An 8,912-nucleotide genomic window follows, 5' to 3' on the forward strand; every position below is an offset into this window, starting at 1 on the left:
TTGTATTTTTTTAGTAATAATTGTCAGAATTGTCACTTGAAGTATTTATCGTAAATTTTTATATTTTGATGCGATTGTCAAAAAAATCTTGTTTGCTTCTCGTGCGATATGGATGTTACGCACGACCACGTCTAATGAGTAAAATATCATAATTTCGCGCCCTATTGCTGACAAAATAGTGATCTTCTAATTTTCTGTGGTAACAAAGCTTTACTTTTGATGCGGTAATGGCCATTTCCACATCCAATGCTTTAATAGCTTCGTTACTATTCCAATGTCGAAATAGTAAATTAAAACACCGAGTTTTATAAGGCAAATTTTAAGGCACAAGTTTTATAATGGATGAGTGCCTTAATGGTCTTATGAACGAGGTTTTTATACTATTTTTTCTAATTTGTTTTTGTAACAGGGCTTTTTTCGTTATTTCCGCATTTGTTTTCCGTGCTATAATATCCTATTTCGATTCAGAATGCTATAATAGCTGGGTCCATAACAACTTGGGAATCTTTAAAATACAAATTAGGAAAAAATTTTTAAATTGTATTTATAATTTTATTTATAAAAAAATGCTCACAGAATTCACTTTACTTAACTTAAAAGCACTTGTTCTTTTTAGAATATAATACAAGTTTTATAAAACTAGTTAGTTAATATAATTGGTTGAAATACTCAAAAATTCTCAAAGATTTTATAATTTTTTTTCTAATTTTTTGTAGTAACAGAGGTACATCCACATTTGTTTTGAATGCGTTAATGACCCATTTCCATCTCGGATGCGGTAATAGCTTTGTTACCAATGTAACGTAGAAAAGTTTTGTAATTGAAATTACATTGAATATATAAATAAAAGAAACGTTATAAAAAACTAGCTTAATAAAATTTAAAAGCACTCGTTCTTAAAAATTTTCCGCACTTGTTTTGAATGCGTTAATAGACCATTTTCACATCGGATACGTTAATACCTTCGCTGCCATATCAACGTTGGAAATAAAGAAAATTGAAAACTTGAATTCGTGTTTTAATAAGAGTTTTATAAAACTAGTTTTTTAATTCGCTAATAAAGAATCCTTAAAAATCTTTGAGGATTTTCCTACATTCTTATAAATTTTTGGACAAAATTTGTACCAGAGCTTCTAAATTCAAAGCCTGTTTTGCTCGATGAGGTCAGGACTCAAAGATATTTGTAAAATTACATTTTTTGGGTTATTATGACACTTGAACTATTTATCGAGAAGTTTTGCATTTTGGTGCAATTGTAGAAAAAATCTTGTTTGCTACTCGTGCGATATGGATGTCACGCACGATCACGTCTATTGAGTAAAATATTATCATTTCGCGCCCTAATGCTGACAAAATAGTGAGTTTCTAATTTTCTGTGGTAACAAAGCTTTATTTTTGAGGCGATAATAGCCATTTCCACATCCAATGCTTTAATAGCTTTGTTACTATTGCAATGTCAAAATGAATATATTAAAACACCGAGTTTTATAAGGCAAATTTGAAGGCACAAGTTTTATAATGGATAATTGCCTTAATGGTCTTATGAACGAGGTTTTTATACTATTTTTTCTAATTTGTTTTTGTAACAGGCTTTTTTCGTTATTTCCGCATTTGTTTGTTTTGTTCCAGTGCTATAATATCCTATTTCAATACGTAATGCTATAATAGCTTTGTTTCTATAGCAACTTGGGAATCTTTAAAATACAAATTAGGAAATTTTGTTTAAATTGTAATTAGTATCCAAATAAAAAAACTGCTCACAGAATTCATTTTACTCAACTTAAAAGCACTTGTCCTTTTTAGAACATGTGCTATAATACAAGTTTTATAAAACTTCTCTCAAATTTTCTCAAAATGTTGACAATTTTTGGTTTCTCATCAAAATAAAAATTTTTAAAATTGGTCTCTTTTGTTTAATATTTTTGACATTTTGCACAAATCATAAGTGAGCGCAAACTTTTAAAATTTCATGTCGATGTGACCAAAATTACCAAAACTACAGATGTCAACAGAAATTTTGAAAATTTTTAGTTTTTTATCAAAATGAAAATTTTTAAAATTTGTCTTTTTTGCTCCATTTTTTTGCATTTTGCGCAGTTCATAAATGCAGTACATACAGCAAGTTTTTAAAATTTGATGTGATTACAACTGAAATTGTTATTACGAGATTTTCTCAAAATATTGAGAATTTTTGGTTTCTCATCAAAATAAAAATTTTTAAAATTGGTCTCTTTTGTTTAATATTTTTGACATTTTGCACAATTCATAAATAAGACACTTGCAGAGCAAATTTTTAAATTTGTATATGGATACAACTAAAACTGTCAAAATTATAGGTTTTTATAAAAATTTTGCAGATTTTTGGTTTCTTATCAAAATAAAAATTTTTATATTTACTCCTTTTGTTCCATTGTTTTGACATTTTGTACAATTCATAAGTGAGTCACATAGCACAAACTTTCAAAATTTCATGTCGATATGACTAAAACTTTCAAAATTACAGATGTCAACAGAAATTTTGGAAATTTTTGGTTTTGCGTCAAAATAAAAATTTTTAAAATTTGTTTCTTTTGTTCAATTTTTTTGACATTTTGCACAATTTATAAGTAGGGCACATAAAGTAAACTCTGAAAATTTTATGTCAATATGACTTAAACTACCAAACTTACGGATGTCAATAAAAAGTTTGAAGATTTTTGGTCTCATCAAAATAAAAATTTCTAAAATTTGTTCTTTTTGTTCATTTTTTACCATTTGCACTATCCATAAATAAGACATTTAAAAAGTTTTTATAAAACTAGTTTGTTAATATTAATTGGTTGAAATACTAAAAAGTTCTCTGAGATTTTATGTGTTTTTTCATATTTTTTTGTAGTAACAGCGCTACATCCACATTTGTTTTGGATGCGTTAATGATCTATTTCTATCTCGGATGCGGTAATAGCTTTGTTACCAATGTAACGTAGAAAAGTTTTGTAATTGAAATTGCATTAAATATGCAAATAAGAAAAATATTATTAAAAACTCGCTTCATAAAATTTAAAAGCACTCATTCTTGAAAATTTTTCGCATTTGTTTCGAATGCGTTAATAGACACATCGGATACGTTAATACCTTTGCTACCATATCAACGTTGGAAATAAAGAAAATTGAAAACATGAATTCGTGTTTTAATATGAGTTTTAAAAAACTAGTTTTTTAATTTGCTATAAAAAATTTTCCTACATTTTTATAAATTTTTGAACAAAATTTGTACCAGAGCTTCTTCAAAGCCTGTTTTGCTCGATTAGGTCAGGACTCAAAGATATTTGTAAAATTACATTTTTTGGGTAATAATGTCACTTGAACTATTTATCGAGAAGTTTTGCATTTTGGTGTAATTGTAGAAAAAATCTTGTTTGCTACTCGTGAGGAATTGATGTTTCACACACGAATACTTCTAGTGAGTAAAAGCTTACAATCTGTAGTAACAAAAATTCATGTTTAATGCGGTAATAGCCATTTCCACATCCGATGCGTTAATAGCTACGTTACTATTGCAATGTCGAATGTTTGTTTTTATTGTATTTAGTATTCAAATAAGAAAAAAATTGTACACAAAATTTCTTTTCCACAACTTAAGAGCACTCGTCGTTTCCAGAACACGTGTTTTAATACGAGTTTTATCAACTTGTTTTTTAATATAATTTGCTGGGGTTCTCGGAAATTTTCTAAGATTTTATATAATTTACTGTAGTAACAGAGCTTTAACATATATGCGGTAATAATCCATTTCCACCTCCGATTTTCCGCACTTGTTTTAATTGCGTTAATAGACCATTTTCTAGTTGTTAATATTTGTTGAGATACTCTAAAATTTTCTGGGATTTTATAGAATTTATTTTATATAATTTTTTAAATGTGTTAGTAGATCATTTTTACATCGGATGCGTTAATATCTTCACTGCCATTATAACGTGAAAAAAATGTTGTACTTAATCAAATTTATAAAACTTAAAAACACTCGTAATGGAGAATTTTTCACAATCGTTTTGAGTGCGTTAATAGCTTGGCTGTTATACCACAAAAAAAAATTCAAAACATGAATTCGTGTATTAATACAAACTTTATGAAACTTGTTTTGTAATATCCTATTAAAGAATCCTTAATGATTTTAGTGACTTTTTAGGTTTGTATGAGTTCTTAGACAAATTTGTACTCAAGCTTCTAAATCGAAGCCTGCTTTACTTCATCAGGTCAGGACTCAGCAATGATTTGTAAAATTTGTTTTCTTTAGGTCATGTCCTCAGTTTTTCAAAAATTTTATCGAAATTACTTATCCTGGCCTAGAGATTGATAGATCGTTGGAAATCTTATTAAATTAGCTTTCCAAAACAGTATCGAGCAATTCCATACCTTTGCAAGTTTTCAAGAAAAATTAAAAAAAAATAAATTTTTGTACGGTAGAACGTAAAAAAAATGTCTTTTCAAGATTGTCTCTGAATGCGGACCTGATAGAGTAAAACGGACTTTAGATTCGAAATCAGAAAGCCGTTCCACTTTAGAAATGCTTTCTTAAATACAAATTTTGCGGCTCTGTAATAATTGAACATAGTGCTTATAAACAAAACTACATATATCTTTTACGGTATTTATCGTAAAGTTTTGCATGTTGAGTGAAATATTACCATTTCGCAACTTATTGTTGAAAAATAGTTATTTTCTAAATTTTGAATGCGTTAATAGTCTATTTTTACATCGAATGCTTTAATAGCTGCAAAAATATACAGGCTGTTTCATTAAAGTAAAGAAATTGGTTAATACTTCCGGTACAACCGAAAGTGTCTCAAAAACGATACAAAATGTAAAAAATACACACGTGACTTTCTTGACACAAAAGCGTCAATTAGTTGACAGCTGTTAAACCACCAGCCAACTAGACGAAGAATCCAATTGTGTTCTGTAGTGTAGTTATGTAACAAGTCATTACGCCCCTCCGTCTCCCATGCCGCCCGCACACGTTCGAATATCGACAGAGATGTGCGGAGAAAATTAAGGGTGGCTTAAAACACAAGGAGGGTGAGTTTTCATCTCCCCACTTGAATTTCTGCTTTTCTATGCAAACACTGATTAAATTTTCATGCCTCTAGGTACGGGATAATCTATACCATCGTATTTATCGATTCTAATCTCAATAATGGCGGGCGCTAATTGAAAAAGAGAAGGGTTGCCAACTATGCGAAAAAACGTCACCACCAATCAGCTAGTCATAACCCAGTGAATTTTTCATCATTTTTTTTATGATCATCGAGAGTAATGGAATTAAAGATGTCCATTGTGTTGTTTGTATCGATCATCCCCCGCCCTCGTGTGTCACTACACATCCAAACATATCCAAATAACGCACCCCCTTGCAAAAAATGTTTAATGTCACAATAGTCTAAGCGGCCTGGATAAATGCTACCGGGAGTAGATGCGACATTTGCGGCCACAAATCATATGTCAGCTTCGGGTATGACAGTCGACATATCAAACGGGAACGCTCCCGAAGAATTCGAACCCATTTAAATATAGATATTTATTATTCGGGGGTGGAATGACGACGAAACATGCTAATATAAGGAGATGCAGGATTCAGGATGACGTATGGGGGGACGGGGCGGGGATATGCCGATTTTTTATTACCATTCTTGGGTTGGAAAAGACGCCAATATCAGATCCTATCGTAAAAGATATAGTTTTGTTTATAAGCACTATGTTCAGTTATTACAATGCCACAAAATTTGGGAAAATTTGTATTGGAAAAGTCGTTTTTAAAGTGGAACGGCTTTTTGATTCCAAATCTAAAGTCCGTTTCCTTCCATCAGGTCCGGATTCAGAGATATTCTTGAAAAAACAGTTTTTGCGTTTACTTTTTCTTGGAAAATTGCAAAAGTGTGGGATTGATCGACATTGTTTTGGAAAGCTAATTTAATAAGCTTTCCAACGACCTATCAAACACTGAGCTAGCATAAGTAGTTTTGATGATATTTTTGAAAAACTGAAAACTCAAAAAAAACTAATTTACAAATATCTGATGTCCTGATCTGATGAAGCTAAACAGGCTTTGGATTTAGAAGCTCGGGTACAACTTTTGTCCAAGAACTCACACAAATCTAAAAAAATCATTAAAAATCTTTGAGGATTCTTTAATAGCATATTAACAAACGAGTTTCATAAAGTTTGTATATTATTACACGAACTCATGTTTTTTTTTTTTACTTTTCTACGTTGGTATGGCAGCGAAGCTATTAACACATCCGATGTAGAAATGGTTTATTAACGCACTCAAAACAATTGCGGAAAATTATCCATTACGAGTATTTTTTAATTTTATAAATTTGATAGTACATTTGAGTAAGTTCACGTTATAATGGTAGCGAAGCTATTAACGCATCCGATGGGGAAATGATTTATTAACACATAGTAGCTCTGTTACAACAGCAAATTCGGAAAAATTCTATAAAATTCTAGAAAAGTTCAGAGTATCGCAACAAATTATATTAACAAACTAGTTTGATAAAACTCGTATTACAACACACGTTCTGAAAAGGACGAGTGCTTTTAAGTTGTGTAAAACAAATTTTGTGTGTAATTTTTTTCTTATTTGGATACTAAATACAATTAAAACACACTTTCGATATCGGAGAAGAAACGAAGCTATTAACGCATTACCACATTAAACATGAATTTTTGTTACTACAGAAAATTATAAGATGATTATATTTTTTCTACAATAAGTGGCGAAATTGTAAGATTTTATTCATTAGAAGTACTCGTATGTGAAACATCAATTTCTCACGAGTAGCAAACAAGATTTTTTCTACAATTGCACCAAAATGCAAAACTTCTCGATAAATAGTTCAAGTGACATTATTACCCAAAAAATGCTATTTTACAAATATCTTTGAGTCCTGACCTGATCGAGCAAAACAGGCTTCGAATTTAAAAGCTCTGGTACAAATTTTGTGTAAAAATTTATAAAAATGTAGGAAAATCCTTGTAGATTCTTTAATAGCAAATTAAAATACTAGTTTTATAAAACTCATATTAAAACACGAATTCATGTTTTCAATTTTCTTTATTTCTAACGTTGATATGGCAGCGAAGGTATTAACGTATCCGATGTGAAAATAGTCTATTAACGCATTCAAAACAAGTGTGGACAATTTTCATGAACGAGTGCTTTTAAATTTTATTAAGCGAGTTTTTATAATATTTTTCTTATTTGCATATTCAATGCAATTTTAATTAGAAAACTTTTCTACGTTACATTGGTAACAAAGCTATTACCGCATCCGAGATGGAAATGGATCATTAACGCATTCAAAACAAATGTGGATGTAGCGCTGTCACCACAAAAAATTAGAAAAAAATATTTAAAATCTCAGAGAATTTTTTAGTATTTCAACCAATTATATTAATAAACTAGTTTTATAAAACTTGTATTATAACACGTGTTCTAAAAAGGACGAGTGCTGCTAAATTGAGTAAAATAAATTCTGTAAACATTTTTTTTATTTGGATATTAAAAAAAATTTCGACATTGCAATAGTAACGAAGTTATTAACGCATCATATGGGAATGACAATATTTAATGCACTAGACGAGTAACATACAAGATTTTTTCTAGAATCGCATTTAAATGCGAAACGTTACTATAAATACTGCAGCTATTAACGCATCTGATGTGGAAATGGTTCGTTAACGCATTTAAAACAGATATGAAAGTAGTTCTGCAAATTAGGAAAAATTCTACGCAAATAATGTTAAAAAACTTAAAAAACTAGTTTAATAAAAATGGTATTATAACACGTGTTCTGGAAAAGGCGAGTGCTTTGCTATTGGTCTTAATTTGGATACTAAATACAATTAAAAACAATTTTCGACATTGTAGTCATTGAAGGCCACTTTGTGTCTAATGTGCTAATTGTATTATTTCAGAGACGTCTTGATATTTCAAAAAAAAAAATTAAACAAGTTGGCAAAACGTAAAATTTTGCATTTAAAATGGGTAAACAAAATCTGAAAAGTGTATAAAATATAAAGTAAAGAAGAAACTTCAAAATTTCAACTTTTTTGGAGGGAAAATGAACTTCGCCACCTTGATTTATTCGGTCGCAAAATAGAATGTCACTTATTGTGGAGTAAGTTGAACGTTGTGTGATTAAAGTTTGTGCATGAAATCGATAACATGATTGTTTTATCGTTTCCTTTGAAGTATCGGTGTCATCACGCGTTACCGCCTCCGATAAAAACGTGAAATTTATGCAGATCGAGTCGTTCGAAAATCCGCACTAAACAAACCAAAAACGCGCTAAAAAATCTGTCTGTGCACACAGAAAGCAGCAAAGCCATTTGGGGGTGTTCACCCTTGGAGAAAATATGATTGTGAATATTCGCAACCCTTCATCGCAGAGGGTGAATCTCATTTGAATATCGGCTCCGGAGAATCTATAACACTGTGTCCCAGTCAGAATCTAGAGGGCTTAGCCGATATCGGCCGATATTCGACATAAAAGCATGCAAATGTCTGACGGAAGCCATTTCGACTATTGGATACAAGCATTAAAAACAGTCTGATATGCGCGATAAAATATAAAGCCACTTGCTTTATGGCCTTCTTGATATGCATACGAAAATATTGAGAGATATATTTCAAAGTTCGCTGCGGGAAGTCCGGGGACGGCGGATCGCCGCCCCCCGGAACTCGCTTTTACACTTCTTTTGTGATGTGCGGCGGCGGTTTGATTTTATGATTTCGGCGGTACGTTGCCTTTTATTGCTTGCTTATTTTATAGATGCTGAAGATCGGATTATGAGAGACAGGACGAAAAAACTTACTTTACGGACGCATGAGTTCGCCCAGTTGGACGCTGACAACGTTTTATTTT

This window comes from Gnatocerus cornutus, chromosome 3 (assembly GCF_029298725.1).
Source record: "Gnatocerus cornutus isolate USDA-ARS CGAHR chromosome 3, icGnaCorn1.1, whole genome shotgun sequence".
Taxonomy (NCBI): Eukaryota; Metazoa; Arthropoda; class Insecta; order Coleoptera; family Tenebrionidae; genus Gnatocerus; species Gnatocerus cornutus.